The following is a 12,137-nucleotide window of genomic DNA, read 5'->3' on the forward strand; positions in this document are numbered from 1 at the left end:
CATCTGATAATGTTTTAATTGTTGGGTACCGGTCAGTTGTCGGGTTAGTATGGGGCTACGTGGAGGGGCGTCAGTTAGAGGTTCCGGTCGGGGAGTAATAAAGCATGAGGATGTGGGAGCTTGGTTTTGGGAAAAGTTAGTAAATAGAACACTTCGAGCCGAGCTAGAAGAAGCTTGACCGGAAGTCTGAAGTGGCGCCAAATCAGGATATTCAGATCTAATGGGGGTTGGTTCTGGTTCCGGAAGGGGAGATTTAGTACGAGAGGGGGTGGATTCTGTACTGGAGGAGGAAGCGGAAGTGGATGGGGGCAATGGGGGAAGGGGTGCAGGACTTCCTGCATTCGCGTCACTTCCTCTTAAAGGAAAGTAAGGGGGCGGCAAAGGGATCTCGGACTCAGGGGGTGTGTCCAAAATGGGCCTAACACCAGTCCTTGTGGACAAACAAGTCCTAGCCACCATGAGGCGACATTGCTCCTCGTGGCATGTCTGAATCCATTTTGGCGAGTCATTTACGGCCTGTCTCCAACAATCAATATAAGGAAACTGCCCGTAAAGTTCAGGCCTACCCGATACAGCCACGTGTACGCGCTGTACCAGAGTTGGATCCAAACTGCCACGTGGCGGCCATGCCGCAACCAAAGTAGGCCACTCCCTAGTACACAAAGTGACCAAACGTACAGGAGACATTTTAACCCCAAAATCACATGTTTTGAATCCCTTTTTAAAATTACAACCTAAAATACAACCTAAGGGATCCGGAATCGTTGACTCCGACGCGCCCATACTTATCAATGGAACGTCGTTGACAACGAATACTATGCACGCGTACTATTCAACAGTCACACCCGTTTCCTCTGGCAACAGCACCACGTGGTACGGTTACCAAGTGAAACGTATACAATAACACAATAAACACTCAGGGAATTCCCGTACACACACAGCTGTTACACCAGTCACTAGATAATCAATATTATGCCCTATGGCGAAACTATACAGTCACCCACACTATAATTCTCTATATATGAATTACCCGTCTATAACACACCCCAGTAACATCGTCTTTTACAAATAGCGGTTACAGTACGGTTAGCATAGGTCAAAGCACAATTTAAGGTCACAATACAATTATTAGTGGTTATGGTGTTAAACATGCAATAGACGACAATGATTAGTACTTATATACAGTGTCAGTAAATATACAGGGTTATGGTACCGTGCACTATGATACAGCAACACACTATTAACACTCTCGCTAGACGGCTGAGCTCGCGCTATCTAACAAGATATACACTTTACTAAACAATCTTTAACACATTTACAATTCCCAACTAAACTATTGGCCAGTACCTTGAATGGACTACCTAAAACTATCTACATCCGTTTTGGTTAGCCACACTGCCCAAGCACCACATATAGCGAGCTAGAGGACCGAATTTACACAGACGCCTCTTAGTCGATTACTATCAAAAATCTAGTGGGTTCCAAATTTACACGCCTTCCCACTTAGCCAAGATAGGTTGAGAGCTAGCGAACCGAATTTACACAGACGCCGCTTAGTCTCCCGGTCCCTCCGACCTAGCGAACAAAATATACACCCTAGAACGCTAGTCTAGACAAGACACCGGTGTCCGGCTAGGGCTATTTACACCAGAACCCCGCCTGACTAACCAAATCAAACGGTCTGACTAAAGAGCGTTCGATTGAGCGGTGCGCCTTCGCTCCTTCCCTCCGACAGAGGGGGCAGATTCCATACACAAATAACCCCTTATGGGCCTACCGCACAATCGGTATACCCCTAGTGGGTCTGCCGTCTAAAACAGCAGTTGTCTTACCTCCTCGTTCCTGAACCTGAGTTCACACTCATCGACGGGGACACCCCAGCACTTCTTACGTAGAGGCCGATGATCTCCTGGACAACAGACCAGTGGCGCCGAGACGAAGGGAGGTCTACGCAGAAGTTCAGGGGTGCAGCCGTAGAGAACGTGGGCAAAGATAGACCGTCTCACGCCTCTGCCTCTCAGCTACCGTTGAACGATGAGCTTCCCGGCCAATGCACCAAATGATACCGGAGAAACTGACGGAAGCCAAGCACAGAGAGATGGACACAGGTTTCTTCAGGAAGGAAGAGATTCTTTATTGGATCACCGATCGGGACTCAGAGGGACTAATGTCACCAAAATACAGCAAGTTCTGAGCCCCGGACAATAGTGCAGGCTCCCTATATAGGCACATAACTCCTCCCATATTAAGCTCCACCCGCACATTCTCTTGACCAATCAATACAAATAAGAATTAACTTCCTGCTTGACCGCATGGCCTGTCCAGCACAATGGAGGAGGGGAATACTACATCCTGTATTCTTGCACATGCTCCGTACACTACTGATCGTATCTTGCCTCGTGCAACCAGCTGATCGATACGTCAGCATATGCACGTACACATGCCACGTGGTAATCTCGGCCTACTAAATTTATTTTTACCGAGATTCCACCACAGCATGTATATATCCCATTACTTTTTCCCTCACTATCTGTGGGTGTGTGCCTCTGTTTGTCTAAACAAATGTGTGTATATAATATAGAATTATGTAGGGTTACCTAGGTTAAGGGTTAATAATATATAATAAATATAATGCTACAGGTGTATCAGTATACTGGAGTGTGTAGGCCAAACAGCAGGTTGGTTTCTTGAAACTTTAGCTTTAAAGGGACACTATAGTCACTTGAACAACTTCAGCTTAATGAGGTTGTTCTGGTGAGAACTATAGCTCCCTGCAGCCTTTCTAATGTAAACACTGTATTTGCTAAGAAAATACAGTGTTTACATTGAAAGCTAGGAACACCTCCAGTTGCAGTCACTCAGAGTGAACCAGATGCCTCCATCCACTCAGATCTGCTGTGCACGAGCATCCTGTGATTCAGTATCTCCTCCCACTGCATGCAGACACTGAACTTTCCTCATAGAGATTCATTGATTCAGTTCATCTCTATGAGGAGATGCTGATTGGCCAGGGCTGTGTTTGAATCATGCTGGGTCTGCCCCTGATCTACCTCCTTGTCAGTCTCAGCCAATCCTATGGGGAAGCACTGTGATTGGATCAGGCTATCACATGTCAGCAGACTGCTTGTTTTTCCTGAGTCTAACGGCATGCAGATTTACAGCTTCTGGCTTGAATACAGTAAGATTTATACTATATGTATGGAGGCATGAGGAGTCCAGGGGGGCTAGATGGTTGTGTTAACACTATAGGGTCAGGAATACATGTAGTTGCACTGGTGACTATAGTCTCCCTTTAACTTTAGTATCTACTAATACAGACCTATAGCCCCTTATGTGAGAAGACAACATGGCCAGTGTTCCACACTAGATATCTTAGTGAGCAGTTCAGTATGCAATAAATTAAGGATTGCTTATAAATAATTAAAAATGCATTTTGCAATGCTGCAGATTTAGCCAGACACTTCCCGGAGCAGGTACATTTCATAAAGCATAGTTGCTATGCATGTATACCAGAAATTTCTGGTTAAAAAAAAAGTTAAAAATTACACTGTGGATGTTTAGTAACTGATGTTTTTCCACTAAAACGACAAACATGTTTTAACTATCATGATGGATTATCAATATAAAATCAGCTCTATCCTTCTGAACATCATCTTAAAAGGGATTTCAGAAGGACAAGCAAGGTTGTTTATCTGATATTCTGTATTACACATTGAGTGGTCCCTTCCTGTAGGTTTGCATAATGTGCTATTATTGGACATGAAATGCTATTCTTGCGTATTACACGTCTAACATGTCATAGAAGCTGTAACGTTGTTGTTGTTTTTTCTTCAGTTTTTTTTCTGAAAGTGCAACTGGAGAGTCAATACCCTAGTTAACTGTATAACAGGGCATTAAGCAATAAAAGCATTTAATTAAAAGCATTTAATCTTAATGAAGTTGTTTTGGTTAATAGACCTTGTCCCTTTTATCCAACAATGTAAAATAAATTTTTCAGAGAAACAGCAATGATTACTGTGGCAAACTCCCCTTTCCAAGTGAGTTTGCCACGATCTCCTGGAGAAGCCTGCTTGCCAGCCTCCTACCCACAGACTATGGACCCTGTAAAATGTAATGTAAAATTCTCCGTTCGTGGATTTGGACTGTATGGTTCGGGAATCGAACAGCCGCACAAACCGGAGACCACCCCGGAGTTTGTAAAGCCTAATTTCCACCGCAGTGTTCTAAGTGTTCGTCTGGGTGGCCACATTTCCTATGGACGACCACAAGGGGCGGCCCTCTTGTTCGAATGAACACAGGCAGCGGTGTTTGGTCGTCGAGTTCATGGAACTATTTTCGGATACTGAAACTCCAGAACACCGCTGAACGTCCATAAACGCCTGTGTTCGGATTTATAACATTTAGGAAGACACTGTTCGGTGGAAACGTTCCCACGAACAAGGGGAACAAGCTTCAGGGTAAGAATATTGACTATGTTCGGTAGTTTGTTCATTTTTAAACTACCGAACTAAACCGACCGCTAGCCCTGATCTTGTGGAACTGTTTTGGTCAGGAGCCTCGTGTGCGGTCGCTCAAATTAAGAATTCTAGGAAATTCCCAAACCCCTGTAACGATCTGGGTGATTTTTGGATATCTTGGTCACCCAGATCGGGGCTATCAGGAGATGTAACGTTTAGGGTGTTTTTATGTAATTTTAAGGTACTTTTGGCGTGTTTGTGAAATGTGTGTTTTTTTTGTACCTGGAGATAATGGAGATTTGTACAGTTCCTGACTTAATTATCTCCCAGGCATAGGGGAGGGATTATCATGTTTTCTGTGGGAGTGTCATTGGCATGCTCAACTGTATTTGAAAATGTATAAAAGCAGCTCCTCTGGCCAAATTAAACGTATTCCAGCTTGTACTCCGAGAACTATGTGTCGTCTAGTTACTGGGAGGGGAAAGGACTACTCCTTAATCACTGTTCCAGTGTGGAGGACTCAACGGGGAAAGTCCTTGTAAGGACTAGAGCTCCCAGGACTAAGTGTCATCCAGTGCCTGGGGTGACTAGAGCGAATTCCCCATTCGGCTTCAGGAGGGAGCGGTTCAAGCCATGTTGACTGTGGGCAGAAGTGCTGAGCTTTGTCTCCTGTTCCAGCTAGGAAGCAGTCCTTGGCGGAGGAACCCAACCAGGGGTACAGGAAGTTCTGTTACAATTACATTTTGCCTAAAACACTCTTCAGGTAGCTAACAGGCACTCATGCTCAGCATGATGCCAATAAATGTTGTGAATGCTTCTCTATACATCCAATTGCAGAGATCGCATGCATGTGTAATAGTTCCTAAAGCTTCTGAATTGGACTGAGGTCATTACAAGTGATGTTCTTGGAAGAAGAAGAGGGACTTCCCAGCTAAGTATGTATAGGCACTGAATCATAGCTGAGTAAAATGTGCTCCTTTTTTAAAAAAAAAAAAAACTACAAAAAAGCATTTTTACAAGGGACATTATAATGGTCGAAGCTCCAAGAGCTGACTTCCATGCCACCTCCTTGCGTAACCGGGCAGGACACTGTCTAAATCACCTGCTTCTCATAGTGAAACCTGTGATTGGACCAACTGCTATCTTGGAGCACATGTACACAATCTGGGCTGTGAAGGGGAGGGAGTTTTTTTTATAGAGAACTGCAACCAATGGAGGAAGGTGAGAGCAGAGATGGATCGGCACATGGAAGGAGGGGAGAACTAGCTTCCCCTTACAGGTGCTTTGTCTGCAAGGGGACGATTTTCATGTTTGTTGTCAGCGTGTAGTGTGCACTGACAACAGACATAATTTATACACAGAATTGACATTAGGCAGTTCAGAACAGAACTGGACTGCCAATGTCACGTGCTGAGGGTGCAATTTAGATTCACTATTGTGGTGGTTACAATAGCTCACAGACCTCAGACCAGACGTGTGCGGTTGCCTGTGAGCACAAAGTCAAAGGCTTCTCAATGAAAAGCCTTTGGTTATTTCCCTGTGAATAAAGAAAGTCTCCTCAGGGGAAAAATGGGGATGGCTTGCGGCAGCCTTTGCAAACTCTTTTAAGATATACCCCCAACGTATGCATTCATTGAAAATTCCATGACAATGAAAGGGTTAACCCCCCCCCCCAATTCTCTCTCTTCCTGCAACGACAAGCTGATGGAGGTCCTATTGCTTATGTGCGGTGCAAGTCTTGCCCATGGAAAAACATAAAATCAATGCGCTTTGCTATGGATATTTTGAAGACGCTGTTCTCGTTTCATGGAGTTAAACTTTGTGACAAGCCAGGAAGTGAGGGAGACAGTCACTAGACATTGTCGTAACCCTGCAATGTAAACATTGCAGTTTCTCTGAAACTTCAATGTTTTTACTTGCAGGGTTAAGGATTCAGGAGTATTTCAACCAGACCACTTCAATGAGAAAGTCGTCTGGGCGAATATTGTGTCCCCTTTTAACCCCTTAAGGACCAAAGTTCTGGAATAAAAAGGAATCATGACATGTCACACATGTCATGTGTCCTTAAGGGGTTAAAGGAACACTATAGCAGAAGGAATACAAACATATATTCCTAGGGCTATAGTATTCTAGTCTCTATTTAGATTCAGGGCAAAATCACTCTAATACCCATGCTTCTGCTCTTGCATCATCACCAATAGGCTTTTCTTCATTCCCTTGTTGTCCAATCCAGTGGTTCTCAGAGACTTGTTTATGAAACACATGCACGGTGAGCATGGTGCTTGTCCAAATTATGCACATATGAAGCATTGAAGCGAATGCTTCCCTATAAGCAGTATTTGATTACATTTCCACCCTTGTGCACATTTAATGTCCCATAACTAAGTGAAATGCTTTCATTGCAGTGGAAGCGCCTCTAAGGCGTGTCAATAAGAGGTGTGTTAATGCCGTCCATGAAATATTGCTTTTTCTACAAAAAAGCAGTGTTTTCATTGCAAGGCTAAAATGACAGGGGCATTGCACCCGGACTAACGTATTGAGATTAAATCGTCTGGGTGCCTTTTAGTGTCCCTTTTAATGAAGCAGTTTTGGTGTAGATCATGCCCCTGCAGCGTCACTACTCATTTGCCATTTGAGTAAAAAGGCTGCAAAAAGAATGGCAGGAATAGCAACATGTGTACATCAGATTATAGTGTTATGCATACTAGTTTCCCTGCCCCTGAAATAAAAACAAAATAGAATTACATGACTTTTTAATTCCCCAGTGCACCTGTCTAGCACTGCGCCACATTACTAAGGTTGCTTTCCAATCCTTTTACATGGGGGTGGGGGGGAGGGGGGAGGATAGTACACACGTGGGAAGTAATTGCAATGTCATTATAAAGATGCCTTGCCTCAATGGGGAGCTTTCAGCATCTTGCGTTACAGCCACTGGAGGTTGGCTTAGGAAGCAATGTAAACAAGGTGGTGTTTGTATTGCCGAGATTGCGACATTAAGCTATAGTGGTGGTTCTGCCTTTAACTCGGTTTTCCACATGGAGTAGATTAATGCCATTAATGGAAGAAAAGTACAGCCTTACACTAATGGTATCAAGCTCCTCAGTTTCCAGTGGCCATTATAGGAGGTAAATAACAAAAGGTAAAAATATTTTGTTACATACATAGTTACATAGCTGAAAAGAGACTTGTGTCCATCAAGTTCAGCCTTCCTCACATATGTTTTTTGCTGTTGATCCAAAAGAAGGCAAAAAAAAAAACAGTTTGAAGCACTTCCAATTTTGCAACAAGCTAGGAAAAAAATTCCTTCTTGACCCCAGAATGGCAGTCAGATTTATCCTTGGATCAAGCAGTTATTACCCTACATTGAAAGATTATATCCTTGAATATTCTGTTTTTGCAAGTATGCATCTAGTAGCTGTTTGAACATCTGTATGGACTCTGATAAAACCACTTCTTCAGGCAGAGAATTCCACATCCTGATTGTTCTTACAGTAAAAAAAAAAAACCTTTCCTTTGCCTTAGACGAAATCTTCTTTCTTCTAGTCTAAACGCATGACCTCGTGTCCTATGTAAAGTCCGGTTTGTGAATAGATTTCCACACAATGGTTTGTATTGGCCTCGAATATATTTGTATAATGTTATCATATCCCCTCTCCGGCGACGTTTTTCTAAACTAAATAGGTTTAAATTTGTTAACCTTTCTTCATAGCTGATATGTTCCATTCCTTTTATTAATTTTGTAGCCCGCCTCTGCACTTTTTCTAGTGCCATAATATCCTTCTTTAGAACAGGTGCCCAAAATTGCACAGCATATTCAATGTGTGGTCTTACCAGTGATTTATAAAGAGGCAAAATTATATTCTTGTCCCGAGAATGAATGCCCTTTTTCATGCATGACAATACCCTACTGGCCTTGGCCACTGCTGATTGACATTGCACATTGTTGCATAGTTTGTTGTCTATAACAATTCCCAAATCCTTTTCGTGTGTTGTTATCCCTAATTCGCTTCCATTAAGGGTATACGTTGCTTGTGTATTCTTTACGCCGAAGTGCATAATTTCATCTGCCATTTGAGTGCCCAATCCTCCAGTCTATCTAAATCCCTCTGCAGCAAAGTAATATCTTGCTCACATTGTATTATTTTACAAAGTTTTGTGTCAGTTTTGTGTCATCTGCAAACACTGAAACATGACTTTCAATGCTGTCTTCAAGATCATTTATAAACATGTTAAATAGAAGGGGTCCCAGAACAGACCCCTGAGGGACACCACTTGCCACCTCTGTCGAGCTTGAAAATTTACCATTAACGACAACTCTTTGTACTCTGTTTTTAAGCCAATGTTCTACCCAAGAACAAGCATTTTCATCTAGAACGATTTCCTTGAGTTTGAACACTAATCTTCTGTGTGGAACTGTATCAAATGCCTTGGCAAAGTCCAAATAGATCACATCCACTGCAACACCCTGATCTATACTTCTACTTACTTCTTCGTAGAATGCAATCAAGTTAGTTTGACACGACCTGTGCTTCATAAAACCGTGCTGATTTTTGCTGATTGTTAAGTATATCTTTTATTCAGTGCACTTGCCAAGTCTCACAGTACAGTTTATCAGTTTTGCATGCCTACCAGAAGCTGTCACCCTTGTGTTTTGCACTTAACAGCACCCTTCTTATGTTACCTTTACTGATGGTGGAAAAATACTCTGTGAAAATGTTGAGACCTTTTTTTATTAGTAGTTAAGAAAAAAAAAATTGAAATTCTCATTTTAATATGGTGAGCTTCAGTATGCTTTTAAAGATAAGTGGCAGGTTGTGTCTGTGTGTTTGTATGTAAATATGATTACAAGCAATTTTAGTAAGCACTTTTAATCCATACCCATTAAATGTGATGAGCAATCACCATAATTAATCTCCCTAATAAAAGTACTCAACCTGGAGTTGTATGAATGGAATTTATAGATTAAGTCCTCATGAACATGACATTAATAAATATTATGTACCATATACACTTGTGTGATGATTACACTTATCTTCCTTAAATAGGTACTTTGAGCACCTTGACCACTGCAGTGAATTTAAGTAATTTCATTTGAAGCGTCTCTGTAATTTGCAAAGACCCCAAATGGTTACTTTGCCACATGGAGTCTCGTGGCTGTGGGATGCAGGAGAAAGTGAAATTACTTACCTGAAAAAATCCCTCGTGGCTGCTGCCACCAGCATTCATTTGAGCCTCTTCAGCTCCTGGTGCTTTATTTGCCTGGAGCCCACATCAGCGCTTTCCTGTTGCGCATGTAGGGGGGAGTATAACGCTCATGTCTACAGAGGATCCAGTGGGAGGTCAATAGATATTGTCTTGCAATGATTGAAACAATGCCTTATACCCCCAGCCATCCCCAATAACTGCTGGGTAAAGTAACTAAATTCGACAAAAGGTAGTTCTGCCTTTTTTCAAGCAGCAAAAAAAAAAATATATATAAGGGAAAGTAGTCCCTATTAACCACTATGCATTTTAAGAGAAATAGATTGAAAAATTAGAACATATTAGGAGTAAAGAAGAGGAACAGATTGAAGTGTAAGGTGACTGTCACTTTAAGTACGTGTGCCAAGACCAATTTCTCTCTGCAGTGGATGGGGCTGCAGACAGAAATTGGTCTTGCACAGGATTGAAGGAACGTTTTTGTAAAAGGGACGGGAGGATCATTTAAGGGTTTCTCAATCCAAAAAACCTTTTGGCTAAAGTAGAATTTTAAATGTAAACTTACACTATTCAGATGGCAGCATTTTTAATTACCTGCCTTGGTGTTTGGCAAGAGTTCAAGAGGCAAAGTTGTTATTTACAATGTTTTAAGTTGTTTACCCCCAGAGGTCAGAGGCCTGCATAGTATTTCACAATAAACCTACAGCAAATCCGATTCCTGGAATAGTCAAGAGTCTATTACAGAGAAGTAAACAACATCTTGCATAACAGCCCAAGGAGTTATATGATCATATAAAAGAAACACTTGTAAAACACTATGGGGGTGTTTTAGATAAGTGGTATGGCTGACTTCACTTCAAAACATTGTCATGTTTTCTACATTGTTGAGTCCATCTCTGCCACATTGTTCCTGTTGGTGTCCTGCTCAACAGTATCATCCAGCACTTCCACCATTTTTTATTTGTTGTATCAAATTTTTGAAGCTGTTGATGTATTTATTTAAAGTCACTTTTTTAAATTGTAGGAGACATTTTTCTGCCATTTTTGAAAGGCAGATTTTCCGAAACGGTTAAGCTGTCTACATTAACAAACTTTTTTTTAAAGGGACACTATAGTCCCCAAAGCACGTTTAGCTTAATCAAGCAGTTTTGGTGTAACTAGTTGATTTAGGCGGTTGCCCAAGGCCTCGCAGCCACCTAAATCACCGTAAGGCAGACTGACACGTCGGGTCCTTGGTCCATGACCGAGGGCCCAACATCGGAAGGGGACCTGGAGGCTTGCCCATTATGCCGCAGGGTGCGAGGCATCTCCAAGCAGTCTGCCCTGGGAGGAGAGCGCCTACAGTCTGCAGCTCCGCCGGGTGTGAGCTGCAGACTGTAAAGTGTCTCGCAACCTCCAGCAAATCCGAGCATTGCCGTGGGTTACCACGGCAATGCTCTGAAGTTTTGGGATACTTCCATTACATGGTCTGCAGCTCACACCCGGCAGAGCTACAGACGTGATAGGAAGCCCACCGGACCACCAGGGAGCCAGGACACTGGTGTATTTGTACACCTTCCCTGCCACTGCCACCAATCCCTCTAAGAACTGTAGAGAATTGTTAAAAATTCAAGTCCATATCTCCTACCTCCCCCCCTCTACAGTAACGTTTGAAACATGTAGTTAAGCACCAAGCAGTAAGACATACCAAGCACAGTTTTGGGAGTATAATGACCAAACATGTTTGTGCACAAGGACTCTTTAACAGACAGCTGAATCCAACAGCCAATATACAGATTTGCAGACAATACAGAGTGTAACTGGCACAATGAGGAAGCATTAGCTGCAATTGGTGATGATGATTGCCAGCTGACCATGTTTAGCCTGTCACAGCACCAACTGCTGGCATGAACTGGCCTGGCTAGAATGAAGTGTGCAATAGCTGCCTTAGCTAAAATAGGGTTGCTTAGTGGAGGGACATGCAAACTCGCAGGTCGCTAGTGGCCCACAATGGACAGCTTTGCAGTCCGGCAAGTACATGCTTAGTGTTAAAGCCAAGTAGGCACCTGCTTTCTCCACATTGCAGGTGCCTACTCTGCTAAAATTTACCTGGCCTCAGTCTTCCTGCTCAATCGCACATCTGTAGTGATACCCGACCTCACTCAACTGCACACGTGAGGTAGCAGTGAGATCTCCAGATGGGAGATCCCCACTGGACCCCAGGGATAAATACAATTATGCAAGTGTGCAAGAATCAGTGAGTGAAAATCAGAATCGGTGAGTGAGTGTGTGTATCTGAGTCTGTGGAGGACCTGGAGGTGCAAGGAGACATGTAACACCACATTCCACGACACCGACGTGCTCCACCTTCAAAGGGTTTGAAGAAGTAGTGGGAGGATCCCCTTTGACACAGGGTGCGGATGGCGCCATTTGGGGTAATCCAGAGTCTGGACTCCAGAGTCACATACTGGAAGCGGCAATGTGAGTGGAGTCTGCTTGTTG

Source organism: Pelobates fuscus, chromosome 2 (genome assembly GCF_036172605.1).
Source record: "Pelobates fuscus isolate aPelFus1 chromosome 2, aPelFus1.pri, whole genome shotgun sequence".
NCBI lineage: Eukaryota > Metazoa > Chordata > Amphibia > Anura > Pelobatidae > Pelobates > Pelobates fuscus.